The 14,189-nt window shown below is 40.0% G+C and overlaps 1 long non-coding RNA gene across 1 annotated transcript in view; it reads left to right on the forward strand.

Annotated features, from left to right (window-relative positions):
- LOC109303693 overlaps window positions 1–3,743 on the forward strand; it is a 20,103-nt gene extending 16,360 nt beyond the window's left edge. Inside the window, exons 2-3 of the long non-coding RNA XR_002099171.1 lie at window positions 643–649; window positions 3,632–3,743. This is a non-coding gene — a long non-coding RNA (uncharacterized LOC109303693). The remainder of the gene's footprint in view (window positions 1–642; window positions 650–3,631) is intronic.
- The last annotated feature ends 10,446 nt before the right edge of the window (window positions 3,744–14,189 follow it).

The raw sequence follows: 14,189 nt of genomic DNA on the forward strand, positions 1-14,189 counted from the left end.
CCCAGAACTCCCTCTCTGGGCTCCAGAGTTACAGCAAAGAAGAGCAACCCTCCTTCTCATCTCAATTCTTTCCCTTTTGGCTCAGCTGTGGAACTGGCTTCAAGGGGAGAGCAGATAGAAGGTGCTGTCAGCCATGTCCTCTTGGTTTGGCAGGTAAGGCATCCTGCTGGGACATGAGAGCGGTGTATTCAATGCCCCAAAGTTGAGGAGGGTTGAGAATCCAGGTCAATTATGTCATCTGCCCCCAGAAATCTTTCCTGCCCAAGCACAGGGGGCCTGGACCTGATGATCTTGAGAGATCCCTTCCAGCCCATAACATCTATGAATCTATATATAAGCGAGTGCTTTTACCACTAGGATATTTACAGATATCCCCTGCTGCCATGATCACTCAAGTTCCCCAGCTGAAATGAATGAAGAGCCATACACCTCAAGGCTCTGTCTCTGGAGGTTTCTAAGTGCCCTACATTGAAATGAATGGAAGTATGGTTCTGCAGAACAAAGCAGAGTTTACCTCCAGGGGTATGTTCAATGCACACTGGTTTTATACACAATACAGGAGAAATATGTATCGGCAGAGCCAAGAGCCTGTGTTTTAGCAATGAAAACTGACTGATTGGGGTATTCACCCCAGAAGCTGAGGACCCAGGTTCTAGCCACCGTCCCCTTTCCCCCCACACCAAAAAAAGGGGTTTTGAAGCATCATCTCTAACTTCCTAGCCATGCTAGAAGTTAGGTATATCCAGACCCCTCTCTGATACTCCTTCTGAAACAGCTTACTTTATTTACCCCAGCTTGACTTTTACACCATAGCTTTTTCATCTAAACTAACAAAACTCATTGCAAATGTAAATGTTGATTTGACATATCTTCATGGCTTGTTCGGTGTTTCTCTTTTATCTGATTATGGCCCTATTACATAATGTATAAAATACATACATACATACATACCTACTTACACATGCATGTATGCACTTTATGCATTATGTAATAGGGCCATGATAAGATGAAGTACAAACACTGAATATACCATGAAGATATGGCAAATCAACATTCACATTTGGAAAGAGTTTTGTTAGCTTTAGATGAAAAAACTATAGTGTAGAAGTGAAATTGGGTGTAAATGATTATATCATTGGATGTAAATGTTGATTTGCCATACCTTCATGGTGTCAGAATTATTTACGTCACCTTCACTTGTGATTTCTATATTGAACCTTTTAAAGGTTAAGACTATGAACACATCTGCTCCTGTACTGCACTTAGGAAGCTTAGCTAAAGTTCACACCCTGTGAATTAAAATAGAACTTTTTTTATTATTTATTTAAAGAAAAGCTTGCTCATTGGCCTAAATCTTCTCTCCTCATTTCTATGTCAAAGACAAAACTTTCACTGACTTAAGCAGAGGCAAAGTTAGACCACAGATAAGCACTCTGAAAAAATCCTATCCTAAGTATGCATAGTTTTGGATTGCACTTTTTATACCGTGTAGCTAGACAAATGCATGTACTATAACATAACTGCGCAGCTAAAGAAAAGCTTGTTAAAAAAACCCTTTCGTGGAAAACCATAAAGGAGGTGCCCAAAAGATGAAATGGCTTTGTAGTCAGTGGTGTTCTACTTGTTTTACTAGCATTAGATTTGACCAGAAGTTGGAGCTACTTTTACAAAAGCATTACAATCAAGAATGCTGAGCCACAGATCGGTAATAATTCCACAGTCAGACTATCTCCTTTTTCAAAGTTTTATAAATTGAACTATTTATTTCAAGGGCTGGCTTGATTGATGAGGGTCTCTTGAATATTCAGACTCCTTGGAAAACATCCTCACCTTACCTGCATATGCAAAATAAGCATATCTATATGGTTTTTCATGCCCAAATCAAAGTTCCCACGTGCATTTGTAAACATGAACCATTGCACACTTTGGCATTTAAGTGTCTAATTCTGTCTTCAGGGTAGTTGATTTCCTTGTTTGTAGTTTTAGCAGCGAGGCAAAGGGCTGAATGAGCCATGATGAAAGAGTTACCCTTTCTCTCCCCTGGAAAGTGTCATCAGAGTTGTGTAGCGATTCATATAACACTGATGTCTTTTCCTGAACCTTCTCAGTAAATCACAGTATCCAGGATTGAGAACATCTTTCACAGAATTAGGTGACAGGTAGATTCTGATGCTAATATTTATGTTAATACTCATGGAGAAATACTCATGGTCTCATTCACTAACCAAGGAAAAAAAATTCCATACTTCTCAACCAAGGTTATGAAATGCCTGCCTTCCCTATATATACTGCAACACTAGCCCAGTTTTTAACCCTTCCTAAATGATTGAAACTTTGTGTCAAATGTTGAAAGTCTGCTGTAAACTTACATTTTTGAACGTTAAATTTAATAGTAAGCTTTAAAAAAGAGCACAGGAAAATAACACAAGTCAAAATGCATCAGCATTTCTGTGAACCTTTATGAACTTTTGTTAATCAGAGGAGTGTCATTGGCACTTGCTTTTCCATGTCTCATGTAAGAAATAAAACAATTTGTAAACATGGATGACATGGGAATATACAACTTTTTTTGGCTGTATGAGAATACGCACTTCATTAGCCTTTTTCTGCATTTTTTCCCTAGGGGGTGGGAGGCGGCATTAATGCCCAGATACACTATTCAGCAAATTTTTCTTTTACCTTTGAGGAGTTTTCACTGGTGGAGAAACTATGGCATTAAATGAGGGAACTAGCAAAATGCTAACTGTCAAAAAATCACCAGGTGCCAATGCCTTGTCTCACACTTTCTTTGATTAGGGAAGATTACTGTTAAAGTAGTAGAAGGTCAATACACTTCAGAAAGGATGTGGACAGTTTGGAAAGAGTCTAGTGCAAAACAACAAAAATGATTAGGGGCCTGAGACAAGACCTATGAGGAAAGGTGGAAAGAACAAGAGTTATGTAGTCTAGAGTAGAGGAGACTGAGGGAGAATTTGATAACAGTCTTCAAATACCTGAAGGGTGATTACAGAGCACATGGAGATGAGCTTTAGGGGCCATAGGGAATAGCACTAGGAACAACAGCCTCAAACTTCAGTAGGGGGGATCTAAATTGGGGATTAGGAAAAATTTTCTGGCTTTGCAGGTGGCCAAGCATTGGAACAGGCTACACAGGGAAAAGGTGGAATCTCCATCGTTGTAAATGTAACCGGGCACAAGAGGCTCCTGTTACACAAAGGACACACACCTGCCTAGACTGGCGCTGGCTGGGTAAACAAGTCACTAAGACAAAAGAGCTTGTAATCAGAGTAAATAGAGCCCAGGCAGGGGATGTTGTCTTGTGGAGAGGAAAGTAGTTAATTAAGGAGCTGCAGGAAGGACTCACAGCTGGGACTGATGGGTTCCCCAGCCAGGAGTTAATGAGGATCTGAGGCAGCAGCAGTAAGCTGCCCAGAAGTTAAGCCAGCAAGCCCGCTTAGGGAAGGCCTGTGGACAGCTCCAGGGAAGTCACCTGACTGAAAAGTGGCAGTGTCTGGAAGACGTATGAATCCAGAGCTTGAGCCAGGGTGGACAATCAAGCCACAAAGGCTGCTAGGATAGGAGGTATGGATGAAAATGGCTGTGGCTTGAGCTACTAACGGGGACAATGCAGTGATGGGGACTGTGAGTAGGGGCTGAAAGCTCACAAGGAGCTAAGCCCCAGGATGAGAAGTGATTTGGTTATGCTTCCATTGTGCTTAGAGCTTTTGTTTTAGCCAGTCATTCTTTTGGCGTGGCTATCACCAGTGGTTTCGGTTTGGGATTACTGCAGAGATGGAGGTCCCAACTATGCCTGAGGGGCATATGATTGCTTTGAGCCTGGCAAGGGGTGGAACTTAAATAGCAAGCGTAGTAGAGAAAGGGCCAGAGGTCCAGTTCCTAAGCTGGGTAAGAACCAGGGTCAGAGACCCACAGCCTGAGAAAAGTTAAGCAAATGTCCAGGAGAATTGAGACCTAAGGTCAGGAGCTCATAGCCCTAGAGGGGTGAGACTAGAGCCCTGGAAGCATGAGACTAGAGCTGGGATGGATAAGATGAGGGCTGGAGCCTAGAAGCCAAGTCTGGTATTGTGGACTTAGGCTAGAAGACCCAGTAAAAGAAAAGGGACAGAAGGTGGGAAGGCTGAGGCCCCAACAAGGGAGAGTGACAAAGTAGTAACACTTGTGAGGCGTGGGCACAGATGTAGGGGAGGTCAGAGGCCATGAGTAACCCATGAGGCATCTGGTTCCCTAGGGCAGCATGTACAGGCCAGGAAGGGTCACCTTTGAGTAAAAGCAGGATTGAGATCTGTAGGGTCTGAGAGGGGTCCATGGTCAGGCAGATGGAGTAAGTCCCACTCTAGGGCTCCAGGGGCAGCTTCCTATTTCTTTTCCTATTTCTTCCTATTTCAAGTATTCGAACTAAGATGTAGCAGGTGAGAAGAAAGGAGGCCACCCTTGAGCAGGCATCAAGCAAGATCCACAAGGTCACCAAATGGCATCACGGCCACCCCTGGGACTCAGTCCTGTTACAGTAAGTTTTCAAGAGCTGGTTAGGCAAAGACAATGCATCTAAGCTAGATGGAAAGACTACTTTGAGACATTTCTGTACTGTAAGTTGACTGTAGTGGAATACCAGCACCAAATCCATCCCTGAACACCTTTTTCTTTCAGGCAAAAGGGGATCCCTCACCAACCATTCTAACCTAGATGTTTGGCAATGCCTTCAAGGAAATCAAGAACAGCAAGTCAAACTGGATGTCAGCATTGTATCTGTGGGATTATAGACTATATTGTCTCTTAATAAATGCCAGTGCTTCACAACAACGCAGTTGAATAAAATTGAACACAAATTCAATCTGAATAAATTTGAATTGAATAAACATGAACCCTGAGGTCTTTAAATGAAGGCTACTAAACATGAGGGATTTCAAGACGTATTGATTCTTTCCAGGGAGAATGTCGTCATCATCAGCAATCCCTCAATTCGAGAATGATCTCTGCTATGGCCCACTGATGTATCTTGAGGTGATTTGAGTCCAATTCTTGATCCAGAGGCCTGTCCACAGAAGTTGTTGGTATTTCTGCAAGCCAAAATGTCTTTTCTGTTTCCTTCCTCCACTCTTTCTTCTCTGCTTCTAGGTCAAGACACTTTACTTCAAAAAGGCCTGCCACTTCTTTAGGGTTGTGGTGCCATTGGAGTCAGTCAGCAGCCAGCTTGAGGTTTGTCTTCAATGTGTCCTTGTAGCATTTCCTCTGACCACTGTGAGGGAGTAGAGGAGTTGTTTTGGGAGTTGAGAATCAGGCATCCACACACAAAGTCTAGTAAAGTTGGTGCTTGTGGACCACTGTCTGGTGGTAACACTGGCTTCAGCAAGGAAGTTGGCATTTGTGTGGTGATCTTTCCATCTGCTGTGGAGGATTTTCTGAAGGCATTGTGGATGATACCTCTCCAGCTTTTTTAGATGACTATGGTAGGTCACCCATGTTTCACATCCATAGAAAAGAGTGGGGCTGAAGACTGCTTATCAACCTAGGTTCACAGATATCATGGTTATAAATATAACATTTAGTCTATATATGTTTTCTAGTGAAACTTGGTACCCATTGGATCTGTGCTTGACAGCCAAACATTGACAGGTCTACAGCTGTCCTGATTCGTACATTCATAGAATCCTAACTATTCAAGATAAAAAAAAAAACAACCTGCTCAAGATAACATGCTGTGTTTTCCTTCAAACCATTCTCCATTCCTTTCTTCAGCAAAATTTTAAATGACCAAAGTGAGCCAGCCTCCATTATTTCCCTGAGTCAGAATGTCAAAATTAAGGGAGTTAGGCTGTCAGTGGATATTTAAAAAAGAAACCTGGCAAAATTACTGAGATAGAAAGGAAGGATGCCCTTCAGTTCAGCTCAGTTCTGGGTTAAACTACCGGCTTACTGTCTAACCTGGAACAGTAGAAACTTCATTAGTTCAGACCTTTAAAAGCAGGCTGAATAAACTGTTAGCAAAAATCCTGTAACAACAAGGACTAAGCAACTTGGTAGGTTGCTCCCATCTCTAAGTGTTCTTCACTCTTTCACCTGAATTAAAGAGAGATTCAGTCACTGAGGCTTGTATCCAGTATGTTTTTTAACTTCATTGCTCTCTTCTAACGTGGTATGATATCACATTCAGTATAAAACCAGCAATGGCATGTCTAGAAAGAGCCATAATTATTCAGCTTCTGGAGATGAGAAATATTAACTTATCTCTGCATTTCTTCCATTTTATTACATGCAACACATAACATCTTATTAATGAAAATGTTATTATCACATACAAAGAAAAAAAAAAACACTTCTATTTAAAACACATTACTTAGGACGGGGAAGCAGAAAACCAGGGGACATCATCAGAAACTACCAAGGTAAATATCTTGAAACCAGTTAGCTGAAAATGGAGTATTCAGTGGCCACAAAAGTATCAATTCAGGTGTATAAATATTCTTAAAACATATATTAAACAAATGCACCAAATAGTCACATCCAGAGCAAGAAGTGAGACATGGCTCATTTCAAGGAGAATATGAGAAGATATGGGAGATTATGGACAGGATACTTTGTTGCATGTAAGAATCAATGAGCTAAGCAGTTAATATATTATTGGTGTCATGAATGAAAAGTTCAATCTTCAGGGGGATGGAGGATTAAATAAAAAAACGGAAGGAAAATGCATTAGGAATTATATACTCTAATATCTTGAACTATGAGAATCAATAAGGTACTATTCTGGTGATGTGGACAACAGTTCAAGCATTAGCGAGGCCCCATCCTAACAGTGAGTGAATTAAAACAAGGCTTGTTAGAGAGAAATTAATAGAGGGAACTAATAAACAGCAGAAGAATGAATGCAGTGAGAGGACAGTGAGAAGTCTGAAACCTATTGGGGAGTGGGTGTGAAACATGGCTAAGTGATAAAAAGGGTCATCTAGCATGCTGAGATGGCAAAAAGTGGTCTGAGAATAGGAAGCTAATGAATACTGTAGATCACACAGGATAAGAAGATAAATGGAGGGGTGATAATACAGGCAGCCAGGGAGAGCATTAGCATAAAGAGGTGATAATAGTATGCAACTGGGAAAGGAAACTGTAAAAATCTGAAGATAAATCTGATGATAAACAAGCACCAATATACCCAACTAGAAAGAAAAGCGGGAAAGAAATAAAGTTGCACGAACATTTTCTTGAACAGACTTCTGAGAGGAGTTACGATAAAAGGAAAGCATTTTGTAAGTAATGTAACGTACCCAGATTCAACTGTGGTATAAATACCTGCAACTATTCATTTCATTTGATGGAAATTATGGCTGATTACGTTGGTGTATGAGGCAATCATTTTTACTCCAGATTTAAGCCATTGCTACTAAAAGCAGAATTTAGCCCCGACCTCATTGCAATGCAATTGCCCAGTTGGTTACAACTGTTAATCCTGGCTGCCTTTGGCTTTGAATGATAATTTTCTGTAGTGGGTTTCTTACTACAGATTCCTTCTATAACTGACTTTATAAAGTACACTCACCCCTGCATACTAACATAAAAAATCATGTTAGAGACTGATGGACCATTAGTTTAAACAAGAGCGGCATGAATCAGACCATTGCACAAACAAAGCTGGTTCAAGTTTGGATGATTAGAAAACACTTTCCCTCCAGTTATATTCAGTTTCTTCTTAAAGACAGAAGATGAAACAAAACACATGTGAATTTCTTGCTGGGTTTCTGGTTGTAGCCGTGTTGGTCTAAGGACATAGGCAGGTAAGGTTCTTTGGTACATGTGATATATTTTATTAGACCAACTGAGTAGTTGGAAAAAAAGCTCTTAGCAAGCTTTTGGGCACAAAGGATGATTGCACCCAAAATCTTGCTAAGAACCTTTTTTCCCAACTACTCACTTGGTGTACTAAAAGATATCAAACACATCTACTCAAATAATCTTGCCTGTGAATATCTTGAAACTCTCATTGAAGTAACCTATCAGAACTTCACAGAATCAATCCTGGTAGTACCTTGGAAGGGTGATTCAGTACCACTGCCTCTTTTTTGGAAGATGGGGGATCTGAGTCATGGAGAGGTGAAATGACCTCTGATGAGACAGTAGCAGAGTAAATACTAGATTTCAGGCATTCCTCACTCCTAGCCTTGAACTTAATCCCATGAATCCAACTACCTCACTGAAGATGGCAGTGAAAGATGAACTGCATCGTGTAGAGATTCAGTCAAGTAAAGTTAAGAGGGATGTTTCAAAATGCACAGCAGTGGCCTACCTCTGCTTCCACTGAAGTCAACTGATAAAACTTTCCCCATTAAAATCATGGTAAAATTCCCATTGACTTCAGAGTTAGGTCAAACCTGAAACCTTAAAAAAATTCCTCCCTGCAGATCTTGTATGAACCTCCCAGTTCTTCAAAAACGGAGTGAGAAATCTTTTGCTAACAGACAGTAAAAGATACTCTTTAAAAAGTTTCTGCTACTTATTCTTTGCAATTGCTCAGCAAGATAGTAGCTTTGGGGATACTTTCCCCCCCTAAAAATAGTATTTAGGATCATCAAGTTGAAGACATAAACAGTGGAAGTTCTGGAGTGCCTGGGCACCTAACTCCTGTGGGCTTCAAATTAATTTCTGGTGCAACAGAATTAATGCAATTTTGTCATCAGTGAACCCACCCTCCTCTTCCAACAATTTTCATATGCTCAAATAAGTTCCCATTCACTTCAGCTTAATTTGCCTTTCACTTCACTATTTTAACTCTTAAAAGAAGTTACCAGTAAGGCCAAAGGCTATGCTTTTTGGCATCGAGAAAATATACTAAAGGGTAGATTTTGGTCCGCAAAGACAGTAGCTGGGATGACAGCAGGTTAATTTTAATGAAGATAAATAATATTTTGAGCTAATTAGCTAATTTTGAAAAAGGGGAAGGTTTTTTTTATTCACATCACAGTAGCTTCTAGAGGTGCAAACTGGGATTTTGGACCTGCTGTGCTAGGCTCTTTATAAAAATATGGCCTAAAATAGACTGTGTCATGAAGAGCTTCAAGACCAAGGAGTGGCAGCAACCAAAGAGATAAGAGATGAAACATATAGGGCAATTTGCCAAGGTCATACAAAAGGCTAATCATAGAAACTGAACCTAAGTTTCCAGGACTCCAGTTCAGTTTCATATCAGTTGAATCAAGCTGCTTCTGTAAAGACCAAAATAAAGTTCCTAAGGAATGAAAGGTAAAGCTACAGAAACTTGTGCAGTAGTAATCCCTCTTCAAGTTGATTAAAGCTTATATTAATGATTAAATAACCACAAGCAAAGGATCACTATTAATGCATCAATGCTGGAACGGCAAAGCACCTCAAGTTGGGTTTCACCAGGGTTTTCTCTGAGTCTAATTGTGTTCAAAATTTTTGTTAGTGAGTAGGCTGCTAGACAAGAGAGTGTAATGATCCTAGCTTTCACACACAGAACTCGGAAGGGTTGCAATAATCTGAGGGACAGGATGAAAATTCAAAGAGGTCTTGATAAAGTGAAGAACTGGGCTTATAAACAAAGTAAAATTATTTAAAACAAAAGCCATGTGATTATATATATGGAAGAAAGGAAAAAAAAAACATGCAAAGATAAAGAAAGGACAACTAGATTGGCATCAACTGCTGAGAAGGATTTGAAGATTGTGAAAGATTTGAAGATTGTGGTATATTATAAACTCAACATGGCACAACAATGAATGTAATGCTATCACAAACAAAAAAAGGCAAAATGCAATTTTGGGTGCATCAACAGATGCATTGTTTGCAAGATATAGAAGCTGTTAGTATCACTCCATTCACCATTAGTTAGTCCTCAGCTAGAGTACTATATCTAGTTTTGGGCCTCTGATTATAAGAAGGATTTACAGCAAAGGAACAGGAAGCAGAGGCAAAGAATAAAGATTGCAAATGGGTTGGAAAACAAGCCAGATGAGGAAATGCGGAAGGGATAAGGATGGTATTCTGTTCTTTTCTGGATGCTTCATCTGGGTCATCTATGTGATCATATGAGTCCCAGAAAAGCCAATTACATGCAGGCTGGCATGCCAGTCTTGTATGCATAGCTTTATGCACATGAACAGCTATGTACATGCCAAAAAAAAAAAGAACACCAATCTGTGTATATGTGCCATATTGGGGATTTAGAGGATCCTATAGACAACCAAACCTGAGCATCTCAGAGTCTGTGTTCAGTCTGGAGACAAAGGGTGCCTGTACACATGCTCCAACATGTTCTAATTCAAATGGTTCAAAGCAGGTTCAATTCATAGGTTCATAGACACTAGGGGTGGAAGGGACTTCAAAGATCATCAAGTCCAGCCCCCTGCCCCAGGGACAGGAAGTCAGCTAGGGTCAAAGAATCCCAGCAAGGTAAGCATCCAAGTATTTCTTGAATAAGTCCAGAGTAGATGCCTGCTCCACATCTGGAGGGAATCTAGTCTAGGTCTTGGGGGCTCAGACAGTAAAGAATTTGTTTCTTATGCTCAGCTTAAAATGATCTTGTTGGAGTTTATGACCACATGATTCATTGAGCCTGCTGGAGCATTCTAGTTAGAACAGTCCAGCATGCCTCACTGTCATGTGTATTAAGCATCCCGTGTTTCAAAATGGTTGTGGGAGTGCTTTTACTATAACTCATCAAATGAGCTTCAGTTAAAGCGTCCTCATGGCCATTTTGAAGCAAGGAACACTTAACATATGTGACACTGCAGCATTTTAATTAGAGCTGCTGTCCAGGAGCTGCTTGAATTAAAATGCTCTCCCGCCACCCCAGAGCACATGTATAAACTCATGTATAAGACAGGACATGTTACCATTTTCAAACATTTGAAAGACCTCCATGAAGCAGATGGCAGATCATAGTTCTCCCTTGCCACTGAGGGCAAGACAAAAAGCTCTTCATTTAAATTACAGCAAAGCAGATTTAAATTGCATCTTAGGGAAAAAACAACCCTAAAATCTAAGAGCATCAAGACAAGGGAACAAGCTTCCTAGGGAAGCTGTGGAGTGCCCTTCAGTGGGGGTTTTCAAGAAGCAGTTGGAGAGGCAGATGTCTGGGATGGTCGAAGAATCACAAAATCTGCATCTGTGCAGGGGTTCAAACTAAATGACCCCTGAGGTTGCTTCCAAATCTATGATTACACAGATACACTCAGACAGCACCTGCTAAATGGAGCTTTTGCACAAGCCGCCATAGTTTTGATTGATTACTCAGCTCTATGGCAAAGGATGTTCTTCAGCTTTACACCGGGAATTTCTGCCAAACATGATCTGCATATATTCTCCGGGTATATAATATCTGTTCATGTGGATGCTTGAATATTTTAGTTCTCCTTATTTTTTTCAGTAATATATTTAATACCCCAAAATCACAGCTGCTCCGTAATACATAGAAGCATTTCTATTTCAGTTTTTTTCAAAACAGAACTTGCCTACCAAACCATTTAAACATCATCAAGAGCCAAACACAATACACTATCTGTACTCTGGGTCAAAAAAGAGTACAGAGTGACAGTACGCCATTACACTTTAACCTAAAGTTATCTCACAGAATTCAAAGTGAAGCTTCTAGTGAGAGATGTGGAAGTCAGATTGATCTTCAGTATCATAGCTATAAAAATCTGTAGGTAAACAAGCATCAATATATGAAAAAGAGTGAGAATGAAAGGCTTTTGCAGACAGAAAACAGCTTTATGGGTCTTTGACATGAGAACTTAAGGCTATGAAAGCAGTGTATTGATGGAGATTATCCTGAGTTGTCTGACTATATCAGGATTGTTTTGGTTTGCCTTTTTATTGGAAACCGGGGATATTTGTCTACCCTTACTGTATATACAGGTACATGTCAGACAAGACAGAAGGCCTAAAATGATAATGACCTTGAAGGCAGAATTTCAATTTACAGGTAGCTCCTTTCCAGTGTAATGACTTTTATAGAAAGCACGGACAATGGGATTTAATCATTCAGCACTGTTGCCCACATAAAAGTGATGGCGACTTCTAAAGCCGTTCGCTCCATAATGAAACAGCAAGAAAGTATTTGTATGCAAAAGGAGACAAGGGAAGCTGATGCAGAGCTGCAAAGTCAGAAGTCTTGTACTCTCCAGAGGTAAATTCATAAAGCTTGCCCTTCAGTAAACAGAGTACTAAAGTGCTCTAACTCTGCCAACTTTTAGCATTTGTGCTGTGAGTGACAGAAACTGATGAGATGTATGTGGTAATTAGGGATGCAATTTAAATTTTAGTAGGTGTATGAGCATTTGATGTTAAATGATCTAAACATTGGCAATGGCATGTCCTTCTGTGCAGTAATGTCTTGAGCTCCAAGGCATCCAAATCACCTACTATTCATGTGCCACCTGGCCATATTTTAAAGACATTATATGGCTTTCTCTACCAGTGAAAGTCAAGTACTTCACAGGAGCTAGGGGACCGCAGAAGATCGTTGCTTCTCTCAATGTATGTATTTACTAAGCTGCTTCTCTAAATAGAATAGCTGAGGCCAGTATGTTCATGCCATGTTCTTAGGAGAGACCTGAGGTTAAAAAATAAAAAGGATTTGAAAACACAGAAGGAAGGATATCTACATTTTCTATGCTAATTTTTTGTAGTCACTGCCTCTTATTGCCATAAGCTTTTCAAGCTGAAACAGATGTGTGGAAAGTGGTCTTCCGAGCAAACCAAAATGAGTTCAATATATGAATTCAAATTCACGCATGATACCCGTAAGCAGTAAAAATAGCACTTGGCACTCTTCCCCTTCTAACCAGCACTGCTTTCTAACTCTGCTTGAAAACTATTTTTTTTTTACAGTTGATATACTTAATTAATTCTATTAAAGCTATCAGTACAATTGTGATGATTACTTATTTCAGTGGTAGGCAATCATTTAAAAAGTCATTAAGCGGTAGTCATTTTCTTTCATTTGATTTGTTAACCAGAGACATTCAGGTTGTTTTTTTATTTTTCCTTTAGGCAAACTAAAAATCTGTGTTACAACATAGTGACTTTGAGAATGAGCAAGCACTTCTAAAGTCAAATCCAAACTTTGAATATGAAATGTTGAGTGTTGACTAGACAGCCTGAAGTAGTCACAAAGCTAGAGTCCTAGCTGAGGTCAAGGTGAGCCTTCATCTGCGGATACGATGAGTGACTTCATAGGCTGTCAACATGCATTGAACCCAAGACTTCTTATCTCAAAGTGTGAGTCTTTACCATTTGAATCTAAAGAATAATTCATGTTGCCAGTAGAAGTGTAAGTCTTATTAGATCAGCCACTAGAGGGCACTGTGTAACACTGTACACAGTGGGTTACAGAAGGACTGCTTCAAGAATGAGCCTCTAGTTTTCTGTTTTTTGTTTTTTTTAAATGAATTTACTTCTATTGAAACATTTAAAACAGGCAAGCATTCAAGCATACACACACATGGTCCCTACCCATAAGGCCTTAGTGTGTTTATTCTTGTTGAATTAAAGTTGTGTGCTCAAAACTAACTCTAGTCAACTCTTAAATTATCATGAACTGATTAGTACAACCCTAGTGGTATACGGAAGAACTTATTCTCTTAGCTTTTACTTGTATAACCCCAGTTGCTTCAGCAAGATTGGACAAATTTAAGGCTCTGATCCATTAATTTGTAATAACTTTTTAAAAGTGCTACACTTCACATCCTTTTTCAAATCAAAGTCCAGAGTGTAGACTTCAATTAGTCTATCAAGTTACATGTTGTTAACACATTAGCTGCTTTGATGGCATCCTGCTACTTCCTGGCCTACATGCGCCCATCATCCAATTATCTCCTAGTTGGAAGGCATTTGCTCAGTGGTGTGAATATTTCAGTGTTAAGGTTAGGATTCTCCCTACTAAAGGAACTATCTTGGATGCAGCTGAACTAGTTTCATTGCTGACACCAGCAACCATGCTGCATGATGCCGCCATACGTGGCTACATGAAGTCTTAGTTCTATGACCCTATATTAATTTCTGCATTATCAGTCACAGGAACAGTCATGAAATTAAACAGACATCAGATGCAGACTAGCCCTCATTGCATCCCGAATCCTAACCAGAAACCCTTACAAATCAACGTATCTTGAAGGTCGGCAAGCCTAGGCTTGTCTAGAGGAGACAGAAGAGTC

Source organism: Gavialis gangeticus, unplaced genomic scaffold, assembly GCF_001723915.1.
Source record: "Gavialis gangeticus isolate Ggan-Ray unplaced genomic scaffold, GavGan_comp1, whole genome shotgun sequence".
Classification (NCBI taxonomy): Eukaryota; Metazoa; Chordata; order Crocodylia; family Gavialidae; genus Gavialis; species Gavialis gangeticus.